At 46.2% G+C, this 15,482-nt stretch overlaps 1 long non-coding RNA gene across 1 annotated transcript; it reads right to left on the reverse strand.

Moving 5' to 3' along the window:
• Positions 1–675: 675 nt before the first annotated feature.
• Positions 676–13,010, reverse strand: LOC123585419. The gene is made up of 3 exons (XR_006706150.1): positions 12,721–13,010; positions 10,295–10,449; positions 676–1,368 (listed from the first exon to the last, which is right to left on the reverse strand). It is a non-coding gene; the product is annotated as an uncharacterized LOC123585419 (long non-coding RNA).
• Positions 13,011–15,482: the final 2,472 nt, after the last annotated feature.

Below are 15,482 nucleotides of genomic sequence, written 5' to 3' on the forward strand. Positions count from 1 at the left end.
CAACTTCAGCTTGCCTCAAGCCCAGATTTCCACCTTTAGTGAATTAGTGACACCTAAGTTAATGAGGTTTTTCTATATTGGAATACTAGATCAAAGCCATTCTACTCCAGAGTTTATGAATTTAATAATATTTGAAGAAGAAAGTGTTTGGGAGTCTAATAGCATGAGATGGCTTTGATTGTAGGCTTTGGGGTGATTTGGGATCCAGTAGGTCATGGAAACTTTCCCCAAATGATGACAAGGTAAATGAGTGGCTTTTATTTTAATGAGAGCCATAGCTTCAGTTTCATGGGTTTATTAAATTATGTTTCACTGATGGAATATTTAATTTGCTTCAGAAAGGAAAAAAATCTTCCTTCCTCAAAGGCATGGGGACACAAAGATCAGTGGCCTTTTTCATAGGATTCCAATGGCCTCAGAGCTGTAGAGAGGCAGACTGTCTCACGGATTTTTTTTTTTAAAGTATGAGAAGTTTTCACTCTGGTAAAGATGATGTTTCACATGTTCCGGAAATCACACCCAAGCCTTTGTACCACTGATGTGTCAGCAGAAGTGGAAGGACACGTTGTCTGGAGGCCAAGCAGCATGGTTTGGAACACCTGCTTTCACCTAGACCAGATGCACAAGTTTGGAGAAATGACTTTGTCTTTCTAGTGTGTTGTCTTGTCTGTGAAATGAGAATGGTGAGATAATCCACCTCCCAGGGCAACTGCAATGCTCAAATCAAAGCATTTTCTTCCTCACTTCCCTGACACTCAATTTTGTTTTCTGCAAGATGAGGAAAATAAATCCTGTTTTGCCACTTGGCCAGTTGCTAGAGGCTCAAGAGAAGGCTGAGGCTCAGAGTGGAAAAAGCGTTTGTCCAGGATCAGACTGGCAGCAGAGTAAGAGCTAAGACTGGGAGTCCTAAAGCCCAGAACCCCTGCCCTGTGCCACCCCAGTGCCCAGGCAATGGGGACACAGGGATGCACTTCAGTGGTGGAGACTCTCTGAGATCTTTCTTTCGTGCCACTGGTCAATTCAGGAAGAGCTCCAATGTGAGCTCAGAACCCTTCATGCACAAAAAGTCCTTGATTCTGAATCCCAAGCTCTTCTCCAACCACAAGCCCCCTCAACAAGGGGAATCTTCTTTTCTACCCCTTTCTCAGCAGCTCCCACCCTGTGTCCACCATCCTCTAGATACCTACCTTCCCAAGGGCTTTTGTCACACAGTGTGTTTGGGGCGCTCACCTGAACATTGTCTGCTCCCCTTTGGATGCTGAATTCCCAGAGGGCAGGGACTTGGTGTTGTTTCCATCTGGAAGCCCTCCTGTCACCCAGCTCCCACCTGGCTCCTACAGGCACTCAACAGTGTGGCCAGCATTAAATCTATCAAAAGAAATTTGACTTCCATATGGTTCACTTGTAAAACATGAAATTCACTGTCTCTGGAAAAGATGGGAGAGCATTATCCCTGGGTGGGCTGGGGCTGAGATTAGGAAGGAGACTCTTTCTAGGTCACTGACTAACACGTGTATCACCCAGACAGTATCCTAAGAAGCCTTTGGCCACACAGATCGCATGCCTGCTCTGCTCCCTCACTCCCTGTGACAGCTCACCCCACCATCTCCTCCACTATTCTGGTGCTCAGATCCTGACCATCAGATGTGGATTGATGGGGGCACCTGGGCAGCTCAATCGGTTGTGTGTCCATCTTTTGATTTTGGCTCAGGTCATGATCCCGGGATCGTGGGATCAAGCCCTGGATCAGGTTCCATGCTGAGCGTGGAGACGGCTTAAGATTCTCTCCGTCTCTCTGTCTTTCTCCCTCCCTCTCCCCCTATGCCCCTCTCCCCTGCTCACACTCTCCCTCTCTTAAAATAAACTAAATCTTTTAAAAAAAAGGCGGGTTGCTGTAGAGGGAACAAAAGAAAGAAATTAGATACTGACAATTTGACATTATTTCCCATATATCAGGGATGCGGTTGGGGATATTTAATAGATGACGGAAACAGGAGATGCCTTGATGTGTGTCCGGAGACCTTCACTGCCCCCTGCCTGGTTCAGCCATCCATAACTTCTCACCATGTCAACAGCCTCCTAACTTTCTCTCTCTCACAGCCTGCCCAGGGTTTCCCTCTCACCTAGGTCTGTGACAGGGGTGTGAGCTTTGCAGACCCAAGCTCAAATCCCCACTTTGCCACATGGCTACTGCTCTCCCCACCTGGTAGATTAGTGGCAAAGCACAGAAATAATATAGTCTGGCATACAGCAGCCATCCAAGAAATGGCTTATGTTGTTTAAAAAAGAGGGTCCCCGACTGCTCAGCCTCGGCGCTCAAGGTTTGCTGCATTCAGGGTCCTGCCTCTCACTTCTCGGCATCCCACCCTCCGACTCTGTACTGCCATGAAACGAGCTCAGCCCAGGGGCTCAGTGTGCTAGCATCTCCACGTGGAAGGATGCAACTGAGTCTTTGGGACAAGGGTGGGCGGCTGGAGTGGTGCTCACCAAGCATGTCTCCAGCATTTCGGGGGACCACTTCTGACCTGTGAGCCACGAGAGAGGTGACTGGTGTTGCTCCCCGGTGAAGCACGGAAACGCTGATGCCAACCTTCTGGTTCTTTTTGTCTCCACTATAAAAACTCTCCTTGGAGTGCAACCCTGAGATCCATGCGTGAAGGAAAGCTACCAGGGGGCGTCTCTAGGACTTTGCCTGACTAGGCACTCAGCCTCTGCTCTGATAAACTTCACAGATTTGGGGAATGTTTGTTACTACAGCATAACTTAAATTATTCTCACTAATACACAGGTGAAATATTTATCAAGTATATACTATTGCTGACTTCACCTTTCAGTTAGCTAACTAATGAAGCAGAGAAGTAAACAGACAATGACAACAGAGTGCTATACATAGTCAGATACCATTTTCTCTGGGCCAATAGAGCAGGAGCATTTAATATGGCATCAGAAAAGCTTTTCTGTAGTAACATCTAAATCAGAATCTGAAGAATGAATGCTAGTTTGGGGACAAGCAGGGTTGTTTTGAGGATTTGGTGGCACATTATATATGAAGCTCATGGCAACTCCTAATAAATAATTCCCAAGTTCACCTTAATTTTCAAGTACTTTTTACCTGGTCACCAATCCCCTAAAACAATGCGAAGTCTCTTCCTTTAATTCTTAGCACAGAAATCCCTTCTGTATTCTGAATTCTCTCTACCTGGAATTCTAGAATATCCAGACTTACTTTAGTATAGCTATCCTGTATTTTATGGCCTTCACAGATAGTACAGACCAAGCATGAGTCATTCCCCATCTTGTGACTTAGAGGATATGTCTTAGAGACTGAGTCATAAAATCGTAAAGGCGTGGAACATTTGGATGGTAGACCAAAGGAAGAAAAAATAAAAATTCCTCTTGGCATACAAATTATCTTGAAACAAATTTGGAGCAGGATGTTGAAACTGAAGGTTCTGATAAGCACCAAGAGATAACAGATGAGAAATTCAAAGCCAGATTCCCATGTTTGGAATATACAAAGGAAATCTCAGAAGACCTGTCCCAGGGCTAAAGGACCCTCTTTCCCACTGAGGATTTGAAGAGGGTTAGGGAAAAGAAGGAGGAAAATCATCAAAGAGATATTTTAGGGATACCACCATATTTTGGGGTGCCAGCTCACGTTTGGTGAGACTCTTCAATGGAGTCATCCCAAGATATTTGAAATGTGTTCCCTACATTTGAGGTCTGATTCCTGATCATGAAATGTAGAGCTCAAAGGGGAGCTGATGTACTGACTTGGGTTGGGGGGAGAAACTGGGGAATCCTTCTTTGTGGACACCCAATGTTTCTTAGAACAAGAGGTGTGGAATGTCTCCCATGAGCCAGTGTGGGACTCTTTGGGGTGAGAGAAAGCCATGGTGGGTATATTCCAATTGAAAGGGCTTTCCAGGAGTCAGGACACATCCCATCATCAAGAATCTGGGACCCTAGGGTCTGAGGAAGAGACGAAGCATCTTCCCAAATAGAGCCGATTCCACCTATGTGGCCGGAGCCTCGGGGGAGGTTCTCAGTGATAGATTTTTTGAAGAGCCTAAAAGTGCCGATGCTTTTGCCAGGTTCTGGGATACAAGGGAAGCTGATATGGCGCCATCTAAAGAGGATTTTACCTATTCTTTTACCGCTCCTTCCTCCCCCACACCAACCCTGGAAGAGTCAGAAGCTTCTGAGAAGCTAGGCTCTGAGAAATTGTTGGAGCACAAGACCAAGGAGTAGAGAAGTCAATCCCAAAGCCCCCACCTCTCTCTCCACAGGCTTCCAGCCTGAAACATCTAAGTTGGAGGAAGGAGAAAGACTAACTACCAAATCTTGTTTAGGTTTTTGGATAGTATCTTTGCCTGGGCACTCCATTCCTGAATCAAGACAATCTTTGGAACATAAGAAAACAATGGAACTTCCAGTTACTTGAGAGTAACCAGAAAGTCTTGGATTGGCCTTATTCTCGCCCAGGGGCAGGAGAAGATCGCCTCATTTGTATAGACTTTAAAGAAGTGGTAGGAGAACAAAATAAAGGTGAATTTTAATTGCTTCACAAGCTGTGCTCGTTCAACCTGCATCTTTTAAAGGATTTCCAAGCACCCCTTTGAAACTGCAGAGAAGAGAGATTGTCAGAAATTACTTAGGAATCAGAAACGGTAACTGGAGATCAGTTGTACCATGCCCCTTAGCATTCACTTAGGATGTGCAAAACGCCCCTCGTGTTTTCTTGATTTAGTATCAACTGTCATGACTTCCTGTTAGGAACCTTATTTTGTCACCTTGAAATTTTCATCCAAGCAGGTTTTCAGGAATAGAATCCTCAGGATTGGGCACGACGGGGTGAGAAAATCGCAGAAGAGCTCTCCCACTGTCTACCTTCATCCTGAGCCATTTTTAAGGCCTCTGAGCTCTGTCTGTTGTATAACCTGGACTTAGCTAAAATTCTCGAGATGCCCCAATCTACACTTAAGTCTTTCCTCACCACATAGTCATCAAAAAGGCAAACCAACAAACACACATAGACGCACACCCAAAACCACCTCACAAATCAATCCTTTCAACCTGGAAGAGAAAAGTAGTGAGTTGTTTTTGTTTTGTTTTTATTACTTCTGAAGGCTACTTAAGGTCACAAAGAAGAAGAATAAGTCACATGTACCAGCACCCCAAACTTCTAAATTTCTTCTTTAAGCATCTTTTTCTTTTCTCAATTTTTCCTTGCCTGAAGCAGCTGCCATCTCTCTCTGTTGCCTGAAACCCTCCTTCCCACATCCCATCCCATCTGCTTACCTACCTTGTACTTTGACTTGTGAACAAAGGCCCCACCTCTAGCCAAGTCCTGGGCAGCTGGCCCTGGACATGCCCCAGGCCACTGAAATTCTTCCTGCGGTCTCAGGTACTTTAGGGTGATGGGAGCTGGAAGGGAGGGTCATAAGCATCAATATGGCTTCGTTGATTCCTTCTAGGGTGTGACTGCACATCTCCCCTGGATTTTCCTTTCCTGAGTGTTTTTGCCTCCGCACCCCAGACCTGAAACTGGCCAGCTGAGCCAGAGCTCCAGAAGAATTGCTTCCAGCCCCCCTTGAAATGGGCCTTTGCATTTGTGGGGCCTCCTGGGAGGGAAAGAGTTAATAGGACAGACTCCCTCTAACTCTGACCTCACAGGCAGATCAGTTCCTAGCATGGCATATGTTTGAGAAATCAGATAGCCCAAGAAAAATATTAGCTTCTTCTCCCTCCTTTTCTGCAAGCAGAATATGGGCAATAATTTCGCCAGTTCCTCAGACTCTGGTCCTGCTAACAAGCTCACATTCTCTCTTTTATCCACTCTCCTCACCAAAGCACTGCACACACAAGGCTATTCAAAATAAAAAATGCAGAAACATGCAGAAACCCACAGAAGCTGGTGACTTATTTTAGTGTGTAAATTGTGTTCACAAATTCAGTACACTTGGGCATTCTCAAAGAGCCATGTTTCCTTGCCATCAACTGGAGGAATGGAACAAAATTATAAATTAAAGCCTATTGCCAAATATGTAAATACATATACATATATATAGGCATTTGTTCCATGAGTGCATCCTAATTCAGGACCTTCTTGTGAAGGCCAGTGACAAATATGTCTGCAAACTTTCAAGAAAGCAAGAGAGCAGGAAAAATAGAATACATTTGGAGAAATAAATTAAATTCTATTTTCATTACAAACAGCAGTCTGAATAAATTCAGATTGAGGGCATCAGTCTTCACGATTTCAAAGGTAGCAATACAGAAGTAAACAAATAAAAAAGCTATATCCACTTAAAAGCACCACGACATTAAAAAGTCCAGCAAAAGAAAAAAAAAAAATCATCTCCTCTCTAAGCAATGACAAACTCGGTCCTCAGACAGCTCTGTGGAGGAAAGCTGTCACCGCTTGCATTTTGCATGAGAGATGCATTTTCAACAGAACTATGTCACCTAGTTTTTATTACCTAATTTTACCTGGTGACATCCCCTCTTGTCACCCCTGCCCACACAGCCTGTGTTCAACAGAGGAAGAGGCAGTGAACCTTCTTCTGGCTCAAAATTGGAGTCAGAACTAATCATCCTCAGGAGACACTCGGGGGTAATATATGACGGGCCAGGGGTGGCGATGTGGGGAGGGAGAGTAGGATCCCAACCATCCACCTTAACCTCCAAAGGAGCCACAAGCCCGTCTGGAAAACAGGGCATACTGGGAACAGCCCATCAGTTGTGTCTGTCTTAGATCTCTTCAACCCCAGTCTTCTTCACCATCCCCAGGGCTCCCTGAAATGAGTGCGATAATTCCTCAGACTGCCTGGATGGCCCCGAAGGGGAGAAGAAAGAACCATAGGGAGAATCACTAGGGAAGAATGTTAGGCTTCTGAAGGTCAGAGCCACTCAACCCTGGACTCAGTTGGTTGGAAAGGGTGGGTATTCTCCAAATACTGGAGGTGTTCACGCATGCATTGGTTAACCAAGCACCCGGGGCAGGAGCGGTCGAGATGGGTCAGCAGGAGAGAGAGGATGGAGTGAAGGGCCTCAAATCCCCCAAAGAGCTGACAATGCAGAGAAAAAGAAGGCCTGGAGAGACATTATGCTTCCACGTGAAACAAAGAGAAATCTCGGCCTGTGCATCTCAGGAGAAGAGAACTACAACCAACAGCGGTGTGAGGAAATGAGGGAAGACTTGGGCCCGGTGCAGGGGGAGCTTCTGGACAGGTCAATCTGTCTAGCTGAAGGGATTTCTCTACAAGAAGAGCTGGGCCTCATTGCCCCACTGAGGTTTGAGGAGGCAGTGTGATGGAGGCAGGTTTGATGAAAGCTCTGATGAGGTCACTCATCAGAGCTTTCGAAGGGCCTTCTTTCCAGGGTGACAGTGTGAACCGGACTCTTGAGGGTCCACATGGTCTTTGCGCAACTCTGACCCCATGACTCCTTATGAGATGGGAAATGCATGGCCCACGTGCTGTGTCCCCTTCCCTCCTACCCTTGGCAAACATCCCGAAGCAACAACGGCCCTTTCTGGAGACGTTCTTGATAACTGTCTCCAAGGAACTGTCAGCAGTCAATTCTATTTTGCATCTTTAGGTAGTGCCATATCCCAAAGCATTTGTTACTGATCCAAACTTAGCCTTGAAAGGCGTGTTCTATGGACTTGACATGGTTGCCTAGGACACCCAACCACAAACAGACACAGACACACACATCTTCTGCCTCCTGCCATGCTTTTTCGTGGACTTCATATTTTGGTTAATGGCAAGTCAGGTGTGTCTCCACCTAATCCTTTCTTCCCGGCCCTGTGACCACCATGCTTCTGCATAGTCACCATCTTCCTGGGACACTGGCTCTCCTATAGGAGAGTATGTGTACTCCCATTGTCCTAGCGATCGCCCAGCTGAGCTGGAAGGTGGGATTCTGACAGCCAGGCTGGAGCAAAGGATAAAACATACGCGTCACAACTCTGGAACATATTTCAGACATACAATAAACTGAGCACCTCAGAAAAAGTTGCCGATGTGGTTTAAGAATCAGAAGTTTATGGGCACCTGGGTGGCTCGGTCGGTTGAACGTCTGATTTCTGCTCAGGTCATGATCTCACGGTCTGTGAGTTCGAGCCCCACGTCGGGCTCTGTGCTGACAGCGCAGAGCCTGGAGCCTGCTTCGAATTTTGTGTCTCCCTCTCTCTCTGCCCCTCCCCTGCTTGTTCTCTCTCTCTCTCCCTCAAACATAAATTAAAACATTAAAAAAAAAGAAAAAAAGAATTGGAAGTTTAAAGGGCCAAGCCCAAGTGGGTAAGCAGACAGGCAAAAATGAGATCGGAAGGGAGGCATTTATAGTGAAGGGAGCCAGCCCAGGGTGGTGAATGGGATGGGGAACTAAGGGAACATCTCAAGACAATGCCACCAGCATGCACCGAGTGGCCTCGCCCACAGGTGGACAGGCAGGGAGGAGGCTAAAGGGCGATGAGTTTGGCCCCTCAACTCTTCTTTCCTTATTATCTGTGTCAGATCTCCCCACGCCGATGGGCCTGCCTGGGCAAGGCTGGCTGGGATGGCCCAGGACTCCCCATGGGGGAAGCAAGCAGATACCGTCTGCCTTAAAGGACTTGGGAGTGAAGGTCTGCACATGTCCCCCAGTAGATCTTAAAACAGTGCTGTTCTCCTGTCACTTCCTCTGCTCTAGAAACATTCCTGGTGCCACCACCACTCACCACAGAGGTTGAAGTCCAGACTCCACTGTTAGACTCTCTCTCCATCCACTATCACATACCTCTTTCCATGCATCCACCTGCTAAGCAAATATTTATCAAACACCCAGTATATGCCAGGCATTCGGGAAAAAAAGCTGAGTGGAACACACGCCCACTCTCAGAAGCTCATCACCATCCCCCCAATACATTACTCTGCGGCCCCAAATTTCCTTCACCTTCTCATCTTCTATTAGGCCTATGATAGAAATGAAGAGCCCATTCCAAGCTAAAAGGTATCCTCAAATCACCCTGGTGCGAGGGCAAAAACTCGGGAAGCAGGTCAGTCTTGGTTTGAAACCCATTTCTGTTGCTTTCTAGCAATTGTTTTTTGAAACTTTCTGCACCTCGGTTGCCTTACAGCGCTGAAGTGAGGGTCACACGATTGAGGGTCTAGTTCACAGTGAGTGCACCTGCACCATAGTCCTCACTGTTATTGCCGTTGTTATTTTCACTCTCCTCTCTGAGCCTTGCTGTCCGCCATCCATCTCCGATGAAAGGACCTGACCCGTGCATGGCCAACCCTTTCCAGGCCTTGAGGGGCCAGCCTGCTCCTCTGCTTTCTTCCCACCCAGCACCTGAGAGCCGGATGTGGGATTCTGCCTCCTGCAAGGCCTGGGAAGGGACCCCTGTGAAGATGGGGAAAGGTCCTCAGCCTACGTGGGTCCTCCCATAGAAAATCCGGGATGCTGCAACCAGGGAGTTTCAGGCTTACTGTGAAGCGAATGAAGCCAACGTTTCCTGGAATTACAGCCTCATAGCATCTGCCTGCTTTAGGCTCACTGCTTCCCTGGGGGTGAGTTCTGCCTGGAGTGCCCCACATTTCAGTCCTTCCAGCTCCCTCCATGCCCGGGGCACGAGGGGAAGACAACCATACTTAAAAATGCCTGAGGATAAGTACAGATCTGTCACCCCTGGAGGTAAAGATCTCTGACAAGAGACTCAGTGACAACAGACTCAGGGATTATTAACATTTTTATACTACGAAGGAATCACTGGATGATGACGAAGATGAGAATGGGGATGATCGAAATGACAGGTGGTTTTTATCCCTGTCTCTAGTACCTACCTTGGCACGAAGTAGGTTTCGCAGCAAATATTTCCTGTCTAGATTGAATAATCAATGAATTCCTGGTTTTGAAAGTGTTTCCACCAAATAAATTTTAAGTAATAAGTCACGGTTTCCCTTCCTAATCAGGGGTACGTGCGGGTAAATCCACAGACAATAAATGCAAGCAGGGACCGGCAGTCAAACCATACGAGCAGACGCTGTAGGCTGCTCAACCAATGCCCGTGGCCTTTCCCCTTCTCTGTCCCAGCAGGGCTCAGCTCTCCCGACGGGGGATGGAAGTGCCAGATCCTTGTGGCAAGTGGTGGCCCAGGGGTCAGCTTGGGCTAATGAGGCATAAAGAGAAGTATGCAGTGTTCAGGGTTCAGGGGAGACACCCAGAAAATGCTCATCCCCACCCCATGATAAAAAGATTTAAAACAAAACAAAAACAAAGAAGAAATAAAAAGAAAGAAAGCACTTACCTCCCTTTTCATTCTGGCATTGACACCTTGGGACCATGAAGGGTGGGATGATTTATGCCCCGAGAAGGTCAGCTCAGAGAAGGGGAACACTTAGGTCCTTGTCGAGGGCATTTCAAGATGCTGAGTCAGTACTCGAACCAACTCCTGCTGGACGCCTTGGTATTGGAGAGGAAAAGAAAACCCTATTGGTCAGGTCACATTTAGTGGGTTACTCTGTTACTGTCAGCTGGAAGCGTCCAAAATGATAGAGTTGTTCCCTGAGTTAGCCATTGCTGTGGTGGCCTGTGACACTCTCCTGTACAATTGCCACAAAGCTGTGGGTAAGCTTTCAGGTCGCCTGTAAGTCGGCCTTATTGCTTTTGGGAGTCCCACAAGAAAAACTGACATTCTTATTTTCCAGAGAAACAAGGAGGGAGACCTGGGCTTTTTTGTTGGACATTCAAGGGACTGAATCCTGCCTCCGCTGCTTTGTGCACGGGCAGGCGCTGACCACCCCAAAACTGCCTTTCCTCGTCTGTGATGGGAGGCCCAGTGGTGGGACGGAGTCCAGCTGGTGGAACTGAATGAGGTCATTCACTGAGGGCACCCAGCCCAGGGCCCGGCGCGGGAAAAGCTCAGTCAGTGTCGTGCTATCATTTCTGTTCTCCACCTGTCGAGCTGCGAGTTGAATGCTTTTCTCGTTGCCTTGAGACTGGCCAGCTCTTATTCTCCCGTAGAGGAAGGTGAACACTAGGAGCAAAGGAAGCAGCGTGAGTCCCTAGAGAGGCTGGAGGACTTCGGACAGAGGTGAAGTTCAACTTCCGAACCATCCCTTCAGAAGCCTACCCTACTCGGGTTTCTGACCTTATTTGTAGGCGCTGCTGGAAAAGGACTCAATGTTCAGCCATCCCCGCATCGTACGTAAGTCCACCTCCTTGGTGATTCCGCATGCATTTTCCCAGGCCATTTCCAGGCCTGGAGAGCCTTCTCCACCACCTGGCCATCCCCTGCTTCTTCCACAAGGCACAGTTCAGCCATGCCCTCTGAGGAAGGTCCTCACCCACCTCTCCGAGTCGGTGCCCCTCTCTGCTGGCCCCACATGCTCCCTGCTGGCCCAGCACAGAGTTCTTCACTGATTGCCTCCTCGCCCCCCAACAGTTCCCTTGCATGTTTTCACTAAATGTTAGTTGAATAACACGCCCATAGAAAAAATGGCTGGTAAGTAAACATCATTCTGTGCAGCTGTATACTTCATTTAGGAAAGTTATTTCTCTCTCTCTCTTTTTTTCTGTGAGATAAACCTAATGTGTTTATTACCTCCAGCATTATTTTTTTTTTTCTGGGAACCTTCTGCTTTATTGCTGTAAGGAGAATAGGCTGCCACCACCTTACTTAAGGGAAAGTGTGCAAGGAAACAAAACATATGTTTAGAAATTGAAAAAAGCACAATTAATAATTCATGAGTCACAACAGAAATCATAATGGAAATCTAGATGTGAATGACAACAAAGGCATTATCCATTAAAACTAGAGTAATGTGGTTTAAGAATACTTAGAGGGAAATATATGGTCTTAGATGTATGTAGTAGAAAAAAATTAAATCTTCGGAAGATATATATTTAATTCAAAAGCTGGAAAAAGAACCATAGAACATACTGAAAGGAACTTGAAATGATAAAATAAAAATAAAATCAAACTGCAATTAAATAAAAAAATGTAAAGACATTTCTTTTTTTAAAAGGTAGCTAGTTCATTGAAACGATTCATAAAATAGCTGTCTGACAAGATTGCTCAAGAAAAAAGAAAAGACATAAATAACAATAGTAAGAAGGACAAAGGAAACATAACTGCAGTTTCAGGAGAAATTTTAGCAATAAACGATGCAGTGAATAGTATTATCACAATAATCGTGATAACCAGATTAAAATTAATATTTTTTAATTAAAAATGACCGCAAGGTACTTGAGCATAAATAGAAAGCCTGAAATGACCATTCTGTAAATTAATTTTATAATAAAAAAAAAAACCTGCCCCCTACAGAGAACACCACAGCACGTGAAAATTGCAAGTTTTACTAAACCTTCTCGAAATGGACAGTTTCTATCATCTACAGGCTCTTCTAGAGACTAGAAAGGGGACAACCAGCTGAGAATAAAAGGAAAAGCAAAGCCTGCTATTTCCGAGTGGACACATTCGACTGGGGGTTAACCCTGGACACCTGATAAAGGTGAAATGTCAGCTCTTTTCCGGGCAGCATAACATATGGTTAAGGAAGGAGGGGGAAAAGCCCCATGATTGTGAACTAGGAGACTTGGAAAGACCATCAATGCCTGTAGGAAGCTATAAACTTGAGCTTCCCTGCATGGGGTTGATGTGTAAATGGGCACGTTGGTTCTGATTTTAGCCCGCGGTTCCGAAATCTACCCCTGGGGTCACTGTCCCTGCACCTGAGAAGTCACTTGGGTGATCTGAGAATAGCCAGTGGACCGCTGCGTCACCTGCTACAGAGACCACCACCACGGAGAGATGGCCTGCCACAGGGGCGGTGTGCGTCCTGCAGCCTTCCCAGTGACCTGGTGCCAGATGTGGCCTACTCAGATCTAGAATGTCCAGCTGAAACTGAGACCACGGCTGGCGGGCGACTGCAAGACCTAAATCATAAGGCAAGATAAAAAACTTATCAATAAACTCAATAGCAAAGAGATGAGAATAATAGTGAAAAGGAAAAATTCCTGGCAATAGCAGTTTTGAACAAATAATGCAAAAATCCCAACATTAGCAAATGGATTCCAGCAAGGTATTTAAACACACAAAAAACAATGAAGAAAAAACGTTCCGTGTTAGAAAAACCTATTGATCAGATTTACCACCATAGGGGATTAAGGAGCAAAACCATGGACAAATACTTTTGGTTAACTCACCAGCTGTCCCTACCCTTCTCCCTTCTGGCCTCCTTTACATTAAATGGTGCCTACTTTGCAAACAGTCTTCCATATAGATCAATGAAAGAAAGGAGATCCCAGAAAGAAAGTCACCCATATGTTGCAACTTCATTTTTTCAGATTTTTTGGTTTATTTTTAAATAATCTCTACACCCAACATGGGGCTTGAGCTCAGAACCCCGAGATCAAGAGCCGCATGTTCCATCAACTGAGCCGGCCAGGGCGCCCCCATATATTACAACTTTAGAAATAAACTAGGATTACAAATCAGTGGACAAGAAAGGGCTGTTCAATTGATGGTACAGAGCAATTGATTAATACGAAAAACAATAAAATTAGATCTCAGCCTCATGTCATTACCCAAAAACAAATTTAAGACGAATTAAAGCAAAATTTAAAACTTGTAAAAATAACGGGAACATATTGCGATACATGGGTTGCACAAGATTTTTTTCAATAATACCAAAAAAAAAAAAAAAAAAAAACCCAAAACACCCTCCATAGCTTATTCTAGAAAATATGAATGAATACGATCATTTTCACATTGGTGGCAAAATGCAACATACGGAATATTAGAATTTAATATTTACAACTGCAAAAACATACAAGGCAATGTATGCGAAAACGGGCGCCATGTTTGAAGCAGGCACGGAAACTTCACCCCCAACCTCAGGTTGATGGTAGCATGTCCCCCTGGGGAGGAGCAGGGATCAGAAGCAGTAAGAAAGAGCAGGACCTCACCTCTACCTCTGATGCTTTCACGGTTTTTTTTTAAAGCCCTAAGGCAAACAGAATGAACGTTTACCCCTGTCCATTCTGGATGGTGGCTACTTGCTTATCTGTCAGAACAACGCTACCTATCATTTTTCAAATATTTGAAATTTTCCACAATAAAAACAGGACAGTGAAATATCTGTCCCTTGTATCCTATCTCCCATGACAACCTGGATGAAGTCCAAACATAACCAGCGCTAGACAGAAGATCCTCTGTTACTGGCCCCTGTCTCCTCACTACCTCAGACACAGTCCTCAGTCCACAAGGCACCATTTGTTGCTATACCACACAGGCATACATGTGTTCACACACGCATGTTCACACACACACACACACACCCCTATGCACCCGTGCAAACAATAGCCCTGATTCCTGGCTCCAAACCTTCGTCCTGTTGTCCCTTCTGTGCAAACTCTTCCTCGCACTCTTGGCAGTCAGTCCCTCACTATCCTTCAAGAAGCCACCAGGGGCACGTTGTCTGCAAGCCTCTGTTGGTCCCTTGAAGCCGACCCCTCTTTGCTGTCACGATGACCCGTCTGTCACTGCGCCCAGGGTGTCTGTTGTCTCACTATACTGTCTGTGCCAACCCCAGTGGGTCGTAGCTGCCTTCCTGTTTTCAGTACTTAGAACAGCACCACCTAGTGGTCATCCTCCCGGTGCCCCTTGATCGAAGAATGGACTTCCTCCACGTGGACAGCCAGGACAGCTGATTAAATATGCAAGTACCCCCAACGATGTACATTTTTCTTTGGGTACACAAGCGATGTCTTTTATCCCTGCATTTGGCAAGTCTTTAGCGCTCACGGACAGCACATCGGGTTTGGAGAGAGACAACACTGGGCTCCGACCTTCCCCGTCCCCAACTGTAAGACTTGGGCCAAGTCGTAATTTAGCTGTGAAGTCCACACTAGACCCTTTGGGTGAAAACCACCCGTTGAGTGAGGAACGCAGGAGGTGAGACAGAGGCCGTGGGCCGGGATGTGGTGAGGACAGCCTTTGGCGGGCCACAGGGGAGTTTTGTAGACCTTGGTTCCTTTTCATAAAATGGAGATAAAGTATCTCATGGAGTCCCTGGGAGGATTAGCGATCATGTGTCTAAGGGACCAAATACAGCACCTGGCCCTCGCAAGAGCTGAACAATCAGCACCTGTTTTGAATGTTACAGCTCTGACTGTGGTGAGGGGGCAGCATGGTGCGTTTTCAACATCTCTGAGCCCCATTTGTTCCAGAACTTCTCATCCCAACTGTAGCCTGCTCCGGGGCTTGAGGTCGTTGGAGCCAAAGCTCTTGGCAACCCTTGGTGTACTTCCGAAATCTTGTGGAGCTTTTTAAAAAGTACAGCTCATAGAGTCTACTGAACCAGAGCCTCTGGACTGGAACCTACTATCTTTTTCTGACTTTACCACCAAGGCAATACAAGCACATAGTCAAGGGCACAAAGCAATAGATTGAGGCACGACCTGTCCAGGCTCCCCTGTTGGAAGGCAACTAT

The sequence above is a fragment of the Leopardus geoffroyi genome, chromosome C3 (genome assembly GCF_018350155.1).
Source record: "Leopardus geoffroyi isolate Oge1 chromosome C3, O.geoffroyi_Oge1_pat1.0, whole genome shotgun sequence".
Lineage (NCBI taxonomy): Eukaryota > Metazoa > Chordata > Mammalia > Carnivora > Felidae > Leopardus > Leopardus geoffroyi.